This window comes from Struthio camelus, chromosome 2, assembly GCF_040807025.1.
Source record: "Struthio camelus isolate bStrCam1 chromosome 2, bStrCam1.hap1, whole genome shotgun sequence".
NCBI classification, from domain to species: domain Eukaryota; kingdom Metazoa; phylum Chordata; class Aves; order Struthioniformes; family Struthionidae; genus Struthio; species Struthio camelus.
In genome coordinates, this window is record NC_090943.1 from 6,601,998 (window position 1) to 6,617,515 (window position 15,518).

Consider the following 15,518-nt stretch of genomic DNA (forward strand, 5'->3'; position numbering starts at 1 on the left):
GTAATGCAGGGCAAGAAGGAGGGACTTTATTTCTATTTCTTGTGCACATTCATGGCACGACCTGTTTTGGGTGGAAGCAGGAAAATTCTGCTACATCTCAGAATTAGGGAATATTCAGTTTATGCTGCAGTCAGTGCAACCACACAACACCCCTCCCTGATCGCAAGGGAGAGCTATTATTTCTACGAGACAGGTGGACAAATAGAAAAAAAGTGTTCAGAACTGAGCCAAGTTTGAAGCCCTATCAAACCCACAGCTAAAAGGTGCCTCTGATATGGAGACCAAAAATATAATGGAGAAAAAATGACCATGCTTATGACCAATTCACTGGGTTTATACACAGAAAGGTGATGCTGTAGGTACAAGTATTATCTTTAATATAACTGTAACTGTATCAGTTGGAAGATTTACAGGTGGCTACATCTGTTGACTAATCATTTATGAAAACATATATTCATAACTTCATATTCCTTTACTAACTATTAAAGGGCCTGTCACGTAAACTGTTCCTGGAGAAAGAATCCTCAGCTTTCATTAAAGAATAAGATGATGGGATTTTTGTTGTTTTTTCTCTTGCAAAAGAGGGTCTGGATGGTACAAACCTCACTGATGCAGGGGAAAATAAGATACAGGTAAGCTTTCTGCAATCAGGAGCTGGTAGGACCCACGTCACACAGCCGTCCTTTCTCCTGCCCTCTCGGTTCTCACCCTCCCAAAACTTAACAGTCAGTGACACAGTGAGGCTTTGCGGGCTACGCTCAGCGTTCACTTTGTCGTGGTTTCTGAGCCAAACCAGTGAGATGTGATTACCGCTCACAGCAGTGCGTAGGGTGAGGTGAAAGGACTGATGAGGAAAAACTGCCTGGCATCTTCGATGCTCTCTGCTTAGGGCTGTTGGAGCAGCTCCCACCGTCGAGCATCTGGCCCTTGACCAGCACAGCTGAAGCAACTCAGCAAATGAGCTTCCTTGGAAGATTTGCAGGGGCTCCAGACTCTGATGACGCCACTACAAGGCTATTTCTTCTTGTAGTGTAGTAAAAGTTGGGAGCTTCTTCTGACTGCTAGACATCATACAAAGGGAAACAAGCCATAAGCAAATATTTCCTTTTTAAGAGCTGATTCCACATATGTAGGGCACTCTGGGGCTGCGGGGGTGGAATATGTTTTCCCCTCTTGGTTTTTCCTCATCCCTAATCTCTCTTTCCTCTTCAACATTTCCTTGCTCTCCGTGGTTACTCTATACAAACAATTTCCCTGCTGACATGGTCAATGCAAAAATGCCATAAATATGCACTGCAGATGCAATGTATTACTCACCCATGGAGTGAGTCATCTGGAGCAAGTCAGTAAGGAGCCATACTGGGGCCTGTGAGTCAGCAAGGGTAGTTTTTTTGTTTTTGTTTTTTTTTTTTTTGAACTCACACCTACAGGGAGTGTAAGCACATCCCAGTGCCTTTTGTGGAAACCCAGGGAGCCCTGCATGGGTGGCCCTGATGTTTGATTCAGGAGATTACTAGAAATTAGGGCAGGAAAGGCCGTCAATTTTCCTGGTGGCAATGGTGGAAGGAGAGGGCTTGTGGAATAAGAGGGTGGCCACTGTGGTCAGATGTGGGATTTGAACTTGAGCCTTCATAAAGCGAAAGTCCAACCCGCATCCACTCAAACCAGAAGGAGCATCGGGAAGCCAAGCAGATCTTAGCACCTGAAGGGGGGCAGATGCACCAGGCTGCATGACACAGAGGGACGGCCATACAGGTGACGTCTCATTTCTGAGACAGAAAGCAGGCTTCATACGGTGAGTCCAGGTACCGTGCATTTTCTTGTGCGGCCGACCTTAACTCAGCCGCAGCCCAGCAGTGTCCTGAGTCCATAAAGTTTCAACATTCTTAGGAACACAGAATCACAGGATGGTGCAGGTTGAAAGGGACCTCTGGAGATCATCTAGTCCAAACCCCTTGCTCAAGCAGGGTCCTCTAGAGCACATTGCCCAGGATCACGTCCAGGTGGGTTTTGAGTATCTCCAGCGAAGGAGACTCCACAGCCTCTCTGGGCAACCTGTTCCAGTGCTCTGTCACCCTCACAGGAAAGAAGTTGTTCCTCAGGTTCAGACGGAACTTCCTGTGTTTTGGTTTGTGCCTGTTGCCTCTTGTCCTGTTGCTGGGCACCACGGAGAAGAGTCTGGCCCCATCCTCTAGACACCTTGCCTTCAGATATTTATACACATTGATCAGATCGCCTCCTAGCCTTCTCTTCTCCAGGCTGAACAGGCCCAGCTCTCTCAGCCTTTCTTCATAGGAGAGATGCTCCAAGATGCTCGGAAGTATCCTGTAGTCACCTGTTGGTGTGGCCTGTTGATTCCCAGATATTAGCTCATCATTAACAAGAATTCAGGGATCCCCCTGCAAAGTGATTAGGTTTTCAAGGTAATAGGTTAAAGCGAATTGTACTTAACACTATAACCAATCAACATAGTGGGCAAATAAAGACTAATACAATGCAGGTATGACATGGGAAAGTCATGTGTAGCAAATGTGATTACAGAATAGAAACAAACTCAAATGAAAATGAGGAAAGATAGATACTCACAATCTAAAGGGAAGTTTATTAAAAGAAAAAAAAAATAGGGAAATTACCTACTAGAGCAGAAATCTAGCCTAAGCTTGGTAAGTAATTTTCATGCCAGGCTAGGGTACCTGCAGATGGAAGCCATTGTATGAATGTGAACTTGGCGACAGGGATGCAATTGGTGTGTTGGATCCCTCTTTTATTTTTTTAACAAACAATATAAACTATTCTAATCTAGCTGAAGCAGCTGGCTGCGGTCGTACCATTTTATCTTAATCCCAATAAGGTAAAATTTAAGTCTACTGGCTCCATGGCACTTAAACTGTTTCTCTTAGCCCTTCGCCTGGGAAAAATCCCAAATGCTTCTTACCTTCAGCATTTCCAGATTCTTTAGCTACTACCTGGCCTAACTAATGCTACATTTGCCTAAGCTATCTATAATCATTCAGATATGCTAAACTACAACTTGTATCTTACACTATCTCCAAAGCTTATCACCTACTATTTCCTAGAAGATCTAATGATAAGTGCTATACTGAGGACTACTGGAAGAGTTAGGCAAAAATCATTTGTCTGCAGCGAGTAAAGAACTTTTGGGTAATCACTTGTAGATTGGTCTAAGCATACCTGGTCCCACTTGTGCTCAAGCCGTCCCATTTACTGAGCAAAGCTGGGCCAGCGCTGGGATGCTCAGGGTACTTGGTTCCCTTGTGCTCCGAGAGCACAGCAGTTCAGGTCTACCTTTATACAGGTTCCTCTGTTGCCAAAGAGGTCAATTTGTGGATCTGACTTTGAGCATGAACTAGGATCCAGGCTTAACTAGGGGTATCGTCTCCATCCCAAGAATATTTCCCTGTCCAAGGGAGCGTTCACCCTAGCAAGTGAGTAAGTAGTGAGGTGCCTCAGGGTCATGGTGCCTCCTGAACTTGGCCGCAGCTTGCTGCACTGTAGCCTCCTTTGCAGTGAAGAGTTATCTCCAAATCTATACTGTCAGGCTCCAAAAAGGGCTGGGTCACAGCCTGTTATATGGAAGAGAGAAAGTTAGATGATCCCTTACGTGCCGTGAAATGTTCCATGAAACTTTGTAAGTGATAGAATATGAACCTCCTTTAAATAGACTTCCTCTGACTGCCTGGGGCCTGCAATTCTCATTAAGCTTGCCTATTTTGACGAACAAGGGATTCTTAGAGGGTGTCGCTCCTCTTCTCTCTTCTGCTTAAATCCCTCCTTTGCTTCTCCTCTGTGCTGTGTCTTGGCTGTTGCGGTGATATGTGTGTGGCTCTCTTCTTAAATCCCACTATCAGAGCAGCTGCTTTAGTTCCCAGACCAACTGCACCTTGCTGTGGTTCCCTTCTCCGATATCCTGGCTCCTCTTTGCATTGCAGGCAGTGGTGCCTTCAGAAAACCCACTCCGAGCTGGTGGAATGCCTCACAGGCTTCAGAAGCAGAGCCCTTTTGTCAGGCTTTTTGCAGCAGGGAGAGTAATAAACATCAGAGGAAAGCAGAGCTGCTGCCAAAGATAATTCAGTACAGTAGAGCATGAGTTTGTTTTTTGCGGTGTTCTCCAGAGGGCAATTAGCAGTCTGAGGAGATGGTAAGTGGACATGGCTGCAAAAGGAAGGCCCAGTGTGTGAAATCAGCAGGGATGAGAAGAGAAAAAGCCCGTGGGAAGGGCACCCAGTGGGAAGGGTGCAGGTGTCCTTCAGACCACTGGCTGTCAACTTAGGGGCCATGGACTACTTCCAAGAGGTCCATGGAGAGTAGCTAAAAAATGCACATTAGTAGACTTTATTTTTCTTTGGGGTAGTCTAGGGCACAGCTGGAAAATGTAATGAGGTCCTTGCGCTGTAAAATGGAGTCCACACAGCCTGCTCCTGGCTAAGAAGGGGAGCCTGGGGGCAGTTTTGACACAGGCTATTCTGGAGGGGAGACATGCTGTGCTGTGGAGCTGGTAGGACAAGACTTGTTCCAGAAGCCACCTTCACTTGACCGCAGCTATTTTCCTTGGGTGTCCAAGGCCATCAGAAAGGTTCGTTATAAACCTGGAACACCTTGTTTATGTCCTTCATTTTGCACAGAGTACTCAACCATTTCTGTAGCCTGAACACCTAGTTTGCAGGATGAATTGAGAGATCTGAAGAGGGAGCTGATTTGAAGGAGGAGAACAAGGCACAGAGAATCCCAAGCAAACCGGGCCACCTCCACAGGATATATTCCCCCCTACTATGAGGGTAAGAAACTACTGGAAGAGGATACTATTCGAGCAAGTTAGTTCTTTTCTCAGACAGTGATCTGGTGTGGAAAAACACTCGGTTTTAGTTTCCGTGTTATCCTGTGTGGTTAGTTACTTCTACTAGAGAATGTTCCTTTCCAGAGACAGGAGTAGGATTCAGAAAACTTCCTTTCCAGAATTATTGCTCCGTCTAGTAAGTAAATTGAGAATACAATGTGCTGTCCTCTGGTAATGTCTCTAGGAGATAATTGCTTGTCTCTACCATCAGTCCTTCATACTGTAGAGATCTGTGCTTTTGATCCGTAGATTTAGATTTTGCTCTAGACCTAAGGAATAGTCAGTACAGTTCCTTGTAAAAGAGCTTTTGTTCTTACGTTATTGATATTTTTTAAAGCTGGAGAAAGTCCAACGGAAAACAATAGTAATACTCCAAAGGTTGCAAATTTAAGCAACCTGGTGCTAGAAGCTGCCAGAATCCAGGCTATTAACGTGAGTTCAGTTTGATCTCCTGTTTTGATTTCTTTTTACAAGATCATGCACGTTTCAGTAGAGGGCCCCAACCTCATTCAGTGCACCAAGTGGACAGTGAATGAGGCAGAGTGCATCACAAAGCAAACATTTTCTCTTGTGATTAAGGCCCAGTACGGGTAAATTATGTTCTTGGCTTCACTACCACCTTTTGTTTGATGTTCAGTGAGTGAGATGATAGTATCATAATGGAAGTGTACAAGGCGGCTGAATTATGTTGACAGCCTGGCAGCATGAATTATGGCCTTCTCCATTGTAACTTTTTAGGACTGTACTTTGCAGCCTTAGTGTTCTCTCCATGAAGCTATGTCATAGCACTCATCATACTGGAGATCTGGGTAGATCACTCTTTTTTAGTGTTCTCAAAAGAAGACAGCATCCTCGTGATTGCTGGCTTGTGCAGCTCGTTGTGATAGTGCCTTTGTCCACTTGAGGGCGATATGACCCGATTCAGTACACACAAGAGGCAATTCAGCTTGAAATTAATATGCCAAAATTCCAACATCTAAGGCTGAGTGTCCACAAGGGATCTAGGCATCTGAATTCCCATTATAGTTGAGGAGATCTAGTCAATACAGCCAGTGGAGATTGGAGGGAGATTCAACTTTCTCTAAAGTAGACAAGCATTAACTAATTGTATGAACTGCACCCTACATTTGTTTTGACTATACTGGTTACGGACAGGACTCCCTACCCACCGTAGGTGCCTTGTGCCTTTGAGATGCCTTAGAGTCTCCCGTCTGGCCTCCAGCTGCTGCCCCAGAAGTATCTCGCATGGATCCTCTGTCACATCTGCCAGCTGTATACAAGTATCCTGGAGAACCTGAGGGCATCTTGAGTGGCATTGGATACCTACTGAACAATCACACCAGGACCCAGATCTCCATTGCCTCTGATAGGAGCTTAGACACTTAGCTCACATGTAGACAGAGGTATTCAGATGCCTACATTTAAAGGTCTTCTTTTTAAGCTAAATCCTGCTCAGGGTTATTATTGATATCATTACAGAAGAGAACAGTTATCTCTGAGTGAGTATGGAAGGGCAGGTTATCTGTTGTAAGGGAACTGCCTGCCCACCGCAGATAGACTGTAAGGAAGGCACTTTATGGGTCTGCATCACAGACCAACAGGAAGCCAGTGAAGATGACTGAAGAAACAGGTCATGCTGCACTGCCAGGTTGCATGGCCAGTTTTTGCTGCAAACTATATGGCAGCAGGGTTTTTTAAAGGCCTGCTTTTGCTTTATTGAGGTCCATCATGCTCCTTATAGCAAAAAATATATTCCAGGTTTCTGCTATCAAGCAATATACTTTTCCTTTATAATCCAGAAAAGCCACCCTGCACTACAGGAACATAGGAATATACGATGAATCCATGATTAATGTTAATTAATTCAGTCAAAATGTCCCCCCTTTAGTTAGGTCTAGTTTATCTGTCAGCCTGATCAGTATTTACATTTCTTACTTGCAGAAGGAATGAGAGAGACGTATTAAAGATGGAAACATTTAAGTCTGCTTAAAATGACATGAAACCAGATTAGTGCTACAGTGGCAACAGAAACAGACATTGCTAATTAGCAGCAGCTTAAAATATCTAGGCAACAATGACCTATAATGAAATAAATAGATCATCAGCATCCCTAAGAACAGGAAAAATATAGGGGCACCAAACATCCGTGCTAGAGGCCTGTCATGCTTCTTTCTAGAGCTTGCTTCCCATGGCCGTGTTCAGAGTGTTTACACACTCAGTTCCCTTATCAAAGTCAATTTTCACCTATAGCATTTGAATATTTCAAAGCAGAAGGTTGTATATGCTTTCTTTCTGGGAATAAACTCAATGTTGTTATGATGTGGTAAGAGTGGCACAGACAGTCCCTTCTTTATAGGTCCATAGGGAGGGGAAAAGAACAAGAACCAGGGCCTTGAGCAGACCTCAGACCCAGACCTACGTGTGCTTATCTCCTTGAAACCAGTTGAAATTTAGGCCTCTAAAGGGCACCTCGTCCCAAAATACCTCTGTGGATCTGTCCTCTTAGCCATTTCTGTGGGTCTGACCATCTTCTGATTGCCAGTCTAATAGCACTTTGGTGGTAACACACTTGGCTTGCTTTGGTAAAAAAGAAACTACAAGGCTTTCTTAGTAATTTGTTAATGAGTTTGTGGGTTAATAAAATAGCAAATGGCTCTTGGATCGTATGTTTCGTGTATGCCTCTATCTCAGCTCTCAGAGATGAAGCAGGTGACTCAGCTCCTGGAAGAGCCAACAAAGCTTGATATTATATGTCTCAATAACCTGGAGGAGAAAAGATAGTTAAGATAGATGAGGTACTGCTGTTCTTGTGGCCTTTGTTATGAGACAAAAATGATAGCAGAAAGGCATTAGTGAAGAAAAACAGGTTCCAATGAGGAATTTTGACAGTGTCCTGTGGGATCTCACCCCCACAGGATCCTTTGGAGGCCAAGCAGGACTCAAGAGAAGTGGATATTATCTGTCCTTGTCCAGCTAATGTGTGATACTCTGGTATCTGCCCATGCCAGCTTGTGTGGGCCCTTTCTCAGGCATGCAGATAGTGGGCAGTTGTGAATCTGTCCTTTCTGCCTCATGGGCTGGCTGACAGTGGTGCACACTTACAGAGGCAAACCCTTGCAAACACACATCACAGGGCTCCCCTACCTTTGCTGTGGTCTTGCGTTTACTCCCCACACATATAGCAATAGTTCTTCTTACCTGAGTCTCAGCAAAGCACCACGGTAAGCCCTGGCATGGTGACGACTGACCCTCCAGCCATCTGCTAGTAACAGCAGGAGCCTTCTGTCTGGCGCTTTGTATGAAGCACATGGTGACATTCTTGCAAAAGGGGCTTCTGCTAAGCAGGCTCCCGGCAGAAGACTGAATTTACAGCCTATGATGTCTTAAAAGCTTCCACTGCAGTGCTGAGGATAATGGGAATATATGTTCCCTCTGGCCTGCTTGCTGTGGATCTGGCATCTCGCCACCCGCAGGGGGGGTATTGGAAATTGGCAGATATTACAGAATTAAAAAAAAAAAAAAAAAACCCAAACACTCTAATTTTAAAGAGAGGAGAGCTAGGAACGGAAATGCCTTGGGCAGAGTTAGGCTACTTCCCTATCAAAGCCACCAGCTCCTTAATATTTAACACCAGTGAGAGCCAAGGATGAGGATACTGAGAAAGGGTGAGATTTTTCAAAGGCACCCAATTTCTAGTGATTTCCCCTGGGTACATTTTTCTAGTGAATATTCGGTTTGATGAGAAATGTGATTTTTGGTCATCCAGAAGAACATTTGCACATACAACCCAGAATCTCTAAACAGCTTCAGGTGGAAAACAAAATGTGGAGAGTGGATGGGAGGGGAGGTGACACCAACCCGTGCAATCAAAATCCAACATTCAGTACTGTGACTTCTACTAGAGTCAAAATACAGCGTTTTATTCTGTGTCCAAAGGAATGTTTGAGGTGTCTGGAGAAGAGAGGGCAAAAGGGGAAGCAGCTGTTTGCTGTCTTTAACTACTTAAAGAAGAGTTATAGAGAAGAGCTGCACAACAAAAGGAGAGGATGCAATAGGTGCAAGTTACTAAGGGAAATCCTTTTTGGATGTAAGGAAAGACTTTTTTCCCATGAGAGTAGTGAAGCAGTACAATAAGGGTTGAGACAAGCTAGGCAGCCTCTGCCTTTTGAGATAGCTAAAACTGAACTGAATAAAGCCCTGAACAACTCGACCTGACCTTAAAGATAGCCCTGCTTCTAGCAGGAGTTGGGGCTAGAGACCTCCAGAGGTCCCTTCTGATCTGAATTATTCTCCAGTTCTGTGAAGCTAAGATAGAGATTGCATAAAACGAAGAAAAAAAAAAAAGTTCCCCATTTTTTTCCACTTTACTCTCCTGTCAGCACAGTCCGGAGCTGGGGTTCTGGTGTGTCACCATACCTTTTGCTTTTAATGCCTCTGGCCCATGCAGCTACTAATATCCATTTCAGCTGCTTTGCTTAATCAGTTAAGCTAGTTTGAAGTTGTTTCAGTCCGCAGTGATGCTCTGTTTATTCTTCCCACAGCACCTTATCAAGCTGGATCAGTGCATTCAGACAAGAATGGCTCATAATATTAGCCAGGTCATATACACTGTTTCCTCAAATTATGGCCCAGCAGCACTCTCTGTCCTGTCCTTTGTCTCTGGGGTCTCTGTGGTCTCCACCTCGATGTTTCTTCTGTGAAGTAGTGGATGATTCTTTGTGACTGCTCAGAAGTTTTTTGTGGCAGGATCAGTGTTTGCCTTGTGCTTTGAAGATGCTAGTTGGTAATATCCCACATGAACTTCTGCAATATGGACAGACATTCCTGCCCTGGTCATCCTGGCACCATATGAAGGCTGCTCCCACAGATCACCAGACCTTCGGCTTACAGTCACGTGAGGGGAAGGCTTTCATGTACATGACTGTTTCAGCTATTTTGTTCCTATCAAAAGCCTATAACAGGCCAGTCTATCCTGACATGTGAATTTTTGAAGAAAAAGGGTACAATGAGGCTGGAAAACAGTGGAACAGCTCCTGAACAAGCACCTCTGCCAGGCAGGAGATGCTCAAGTAACAGGACCCAGCCATGACCATGTGGCCGGTATGTGCTCATAACACGACAATGCTCCATCTGCGCACAGCCAAATGGAAGGAGAAAACCTTTTATAGTCAGGTGGAAGCTGCTCTGCTTGCTGAAGCCATGGAGAGGGAAGCGAGATCACGCGACGAATGACGAACATGCCTCCTTTGCCAGATCCACCACAAGCAGCTGTGTGCTGCAGGAATTCAAGTCCCAACTGCTCTGACACTTTGCAACATGCTGGACCAAATTATCCGCTGAGGCAAATGGTGCTCAGCTCCAGTGAAATTATGCCGGGGGCGAATTTTGACTTATCATCCATGGAGGGCAGCAGGAGAAGGCAGATGTTCTTATCTGATTTGAGCCAGATCGCACATATCTGGCAATCGCTGTGGTAATGTATAATCTTGGGCCAAGCCAAGAAACCTGATCTCATGCTGGGGCCTCCAGCTGTTGCTGCATTACAGTCATAAAACCTGCTTCATGCACCTGCTTGTGTAATACAGTTCCACTGGGGGAAACAGCCTTCCTGACCATCCCTGGAGATCAGTTTTGCCCCGAAGAATGAAGTTTGCTAGCACTTGTAATTGTAGCTAATATGATTAGCACTGGCTGCCTACTTTTGCAGGTTTGTTCGCATGCTTCCAGCATTTGAAGTATCATTTTTCAGCCATAGAAGTGTCTTCTTCAGTGTTCAGTGAATGATAGATCCACAGAGAGAAGCAAGCCATGAGAAGCAAGCCATACCTTTCTGCATGAGGCACTCCCACGCTAGGCAAGGCATCCAGGACTGGGTCTTGTAATACCCTGAGCTGCAATAGGAATATAGCTAGGGCACACTGTAAGGATCTTTTTCTCTATTCATCCCCTAGGAACACACTAGGAGACACAACTGTTGCTTGCAAAAGCAAGAATGACCTTTCAAGAAAACTTTGTGAAAAATAGCCAAGTGAAGGTCCCCACACAGGCCATGATGACCATGATCACTGTGTAGCTCTTAAGGACTGTCCTCATCAGGACAGAATCTGATTCCCTGTGATCGTCAAGGCAAGCAAGAGTGGGCTCAGGACCAAGCAGAGGAAGATTTCTATCCTGCTGTCACGTTTTCCTTCTTCCTTTTTCCTGAATCCATAGGAATGTTTCCCCAACACAGCAACATAAAAGCGAATATGATACTGTAATTTCCTGCGGAGAGACAGCTGTAAGTCAATTACTGGCTACCTTTAAGCCAAGAAAAAAGTCCCTGAATTTAAAAGGAGAGACGTTAAGAAAGTTCTGTAGGGGTAGAACCCACAAATAAAAGAATGAACATGTTTTGTACAGTTTCTTTTTAAGCCATAGAAGAGCATTGCTGAGCAGGAATGGAGCTTTCGCTGTGATTCACTGGTTAATTCAAAAACTCCAGGGGAAAGGTATCCTCCGCTAATAAATGACAAAGGACCTATTCCCCTCCTCTTCTCACAGCTTGCACTGAAGTCAAAGCAGATGTGGTGACCCACAACTCGCTGCAGCAAACCAGCACGTGACCCAGGGTCCGGTCTAGAGACTGTACAATCGTTCCATGTCCATGCGCTCTCCAAGAGCTGTAAGAAGTCTATTCCCCAGCAGAGCTTTCAGCTGGTCTGTCTGCTACAGGTTCTCCTACCCCCCGCAGTGGCCTATATTAAGTAATATAATGGACATCTGCTGTCTGTGGTTCATTTTCTTTCACGCCCTCCCCAAGCAGACACCAAGCCGGCAGGAAGTTCAGTTCCCTTGTGTTGTTTTCGATCTCCCTCAGGCAGAAAGGTGGAAAAAAGGCCCCCGTGTTACACCTAGCAGTTCCTTTTAGAAGCATATTGTAAATATTTGGTACGAAAGCCTTCTGGATTCACTCAAAATTGGCCTCTGCCAGTGCAGACAAAGACACACACACCAGCCGGTGTTTCATTTAACTCTGCATCTTAGCCCCTTCCTAACTCTGCAGTGGCTTACAGCCATGAGAGGTGACCCCAAGCCATCCAAAGCCAGTCAGTGGACTTTCCCATTGGAGTCAGTGGGGTCAAGCTGGGCCCAGAGTCCCTCAGTATCTAAATATGTGACAAGCACTATTAATGCATTCGCACTGTTAACACCTGGGTGAGATGGACTGTGCTGCTTTCCTGCCTTTGGCAGTGAGCCATGGCCCCACACAGATGATGAACTCCAAAATGTTTAAATATTTTGTAGCAAGAACAAAACCCCAAATCTCCCTGCCTGGGTCACTAACCCGCTGAAAACAATCCATACCTCTAGGATTCCCACACCCCACCTCCATACAGTCAAAAATATATTGCTCTTTCTCTGAGAAGAAGACCTGGACACAGCTTCTTACCAGATACGGGAGGACTATCGTGATACTGGTTTGAACAACAGAACTGGCCTCCTATAACCTGGATCCAGTCCAAGGGTCTCAGGCTGTGCCATTCTTACCAGCATGTAAAGACAGAGGAAGCAGATCAGGGTATAAGCGCCATGCCTCTTTGACAACCATCTTCAATCCCCCCGCTACCCTCCAGATAGCTTCTTTTCCTTCTTGTTGCCTTTCCCTTTGGTGAACTTGCAGACCTACCTTGTACCTCGTCAGGCCTTCGTATTGTCTGTTTCTCTGTCTGTGTAGCATCAAAAGACTTTCCTATAAGTGCTTGCAATGCAATAAGAGTGCTGCTTCCTGCAGCACAATTGATTTCACTGTCACTGATGTAGAGAAGCAACAAGAAGTCTCATAGCAGCAATAACCTAGCAAAGAGGAGGGGCAATTTCCAAGCAATGGAGTTCCTCGAAGTTTCTGGTCAAAGTGTCGTGGCTGTTCCGCTGAAAGGCTGGAGAATAAAAGGCTGTAACCATTACAGAGTAGGATAATTTAAAGTTGTAATTCCTAGGACTGTAGCTGGATGATCAGACAGGGGCTGCTGAAGAGCTGTGAGAAGAGGTGAACTGACCTAGAGATCAGCTCTGTGAGGAGGCAGCATGGGTAAGCGCTGGGAAAGCTGAGGTGGTCTGCAGTAATTTTGTCTATCTCCTCCAAGATGCCTTGGTTCTACACAAAGGACATGACTTGTGGTTGCAGTTTGAGACATAGCTGCCATGGCGGGGATCAGAGCTACAGGGGTGAGCAGATGCTTTGGTAGCTCTGTTACAGCATTAGTGGGCTGGCCTTTTAGGAGCTGCTCCAAACTCATGTGCCTCCAGCCTCATGAGAGCAGCAGAGAAGGTTACAAGTATCAGCTACATCCAGACTGCTGAACTGCGCAGGTCCAGCGTATGGACACACATGGCACCCCGAGACTGTCCGTACTGCTAGACTGCGAGCACAGCCCCTGGCATGGGGCTACTAGCATCTTCCAAGTGATGCTCGTACTCAGTTTGGGCTTTAGCACAGGCCAGAGGCATTCGCAACAGGAAGCAGTGATGTGGCCAGCCTGTTTGAACGGCAAGAACATTTTTGCAGCATAGATGCAAATTGTGCTATGCCTAATGTCCTCAGGGCAGCCAGGAAGGTGCCAGGGGTGCAGTTCGCTTTGCTGCCCAATCAGGGCTGGAAGTCAGGGAACTCCTGGCTGTTCAGCATGTGCACAAGCCACTCCATGTACTGGCCTCCTAGATATCTGTGTATTCATTTACAGCCACCTCCGAACTCTCCCCGACTGCTGTTAGGTTAACAAATGCACTCCTTAGCCCTGCAGACGCTCAGAAAATGCAGACTAGGTGGGATCTGGGCTGGGAAATAGCAGCAGTGCACATTACATTGCTATGCTTATCTCCTGCAATTTGGGACTCTTTTCTGATACTTCTGTTTTGTCCTGATCTAAATATCTTGACACTAGTGTAGCCCCATGGCTCTCAAGAACTGCCATCACTTGAACAGCACTTTGCAAAAATACAAGCTGTGAAATTTCCTCATACTGTCTGAGGTTGCTTGGGAAAAAACACAGAGGAACTGCTGCTGGCTACCACATTACAGCATGACAACGGAGCTGTGTGCAGGTTGGCTTTTTGGTGTTACTATAGAGTTAAAATTGATGGATGATAGGGCTAACAAAATAAAAGAAGGTTCTTGAGTGCACTGCCCGGGAAACAGGAAATTCTTCATGGGCGAGCGCGCAGAGGTGAACAAAGCGTTAAACCCTGGCAGAGCAGCTGCCGCTGACCTTCTGGTCCCAGCACCGCTAAACAAAGCTCCTGTTACAGCTGAACTTTAGTACCAACTTCTGCCGCCCCAGGGATCCTCGCAAAAGTACATGCCGAGCTGTAGTTAGCACGGTGTTGCTCACTGGGGAAGGGCAGAGGAGAGGGAATGGCAGGCCAGTGAAGCCCAAATGTCCTCTCCCGGAGCTCTCTTGGAAGCTCTCCTCTGCTGTGGTCAGCTCTTGACAGCGGCTGGGAGGCCATTGCCCGCAGTAAGGACCTGGTGAGATTGCTGTTCCTTGGCTGCGCTCCCGTTTGCACCGTCCCGGCGTGCTGGCATCCACCTCCTTCTTGTGTGCGCATGCCCAGGTCCTCTCTGCTTGAGATTTTTAGGTGTTTTTGTAGTGCTCAGCACTATGCAAACAAGGAATACAGCCAGGGAGAGGGAGCAGGCCTCCAAATGCTGACCCATCACTAACATGAAGGGCTGTCCTGGGTTAGAGCAGAGGGTCACCTTGCCTGGTATCTTGTCCCCAGCAGCAACTGGTATCACCTGCTTTGGGAAGACTGTAAGACTGGGGATCTAATACTCCTGCAGTTTAGGACTCCCAGTTTAGGAGGGTGCATCTAGATCAAGGTGTTCAGTAGCATCTGGTAGATGCATCATCCATGAATTTTTCTACTTCCAGTTAGACTTTTGTCCTTCACAACATCCTGCAGCAATGAGTTCCAGGGATGAATCACGTGCGCTGGGAAAACATGCATCCTTTTATGTTTAAAATGTGCTTAGTAGTAAATTTACTGAGTGTTCCTGGCTCCTCTGGCATTGGAAATGGTGAATAGCTGATTAATATCCATCTTCTGCTCCCTGTGCATGATTTTACAGTCTCTCATACCATATTCTCAGAGAAGTCTTTCATTTCAGAGGAAGCACCCAAGTCTATTCAGTCTCCTCTCACACAGGACCTTCCGTAACTCATCCTCAATCCCAACTCCCGTCGTACGCTACTTCTGCAGGAAGCAAGATTTGAGGCGTTTCCCTGCAGAGGACTTCACAGGTGTAATCCAGTCTCTTAGCATGACATAAAGATGAACATTTTGAAAAAAAGGCACTTCTAACCCTCCACTGGGGCTCATGCTGGAATTATACCCCACAGAAAAATATGCACTGTCAGTCATCCCCAGACCTGTACATCATCTACTTTTTGCTGCTCCAATCGGAAGCTCTTGTGCGCCTTGGCCTTACCCACCCCCACTCCCCGCCTGTTGCCTTTACACCAGCAGGAGAGCGAGGGAGGAGGGAGATGGAAATGTGATTGCTGAAGGTGGTTATCCCTCCCCACGTTCTGAGGTGTGCCAGCATTTGCTGGATTTGTCTTGGAAAGCAAGTGGGACAGCCATCAGAGCCTTATCTGAGGGATATATAATGCATTTAATA

At 45.9% G+C, this 15,518-nt stretch overlaps 1 long non-coding RNA gene across 2 annotated transcripts; it reads right to left on the minus strand.

Annotated features, from left to right (window-relative positions):
• Positions 1-351: 351 nt before the first annotated feature.
• Positions 352-12,923, minus strand: LOC138066264 (uncharacterized). 2 transcript variants are annotated; one of them, XR_011139506.1, is made up of 4 exons: positions 12,525-12,923; positions 3,727-11,119; positions 3,193-3,584; positions 352-2,399 (listed from the first exon to the last, which is right to left on the minus strand). It is a non-coding gene; the product is annotated as an uncharacterized lncRNA (long non-coding RNA). The 2 variants fall into 2 exon arrangements; XR_011139505.1 differs by having other exon boundaries at positions 3,193-11,119.
• Between the last annotated feature and the right edge of the window lie 2,595 nt (positions 12,924-15,518).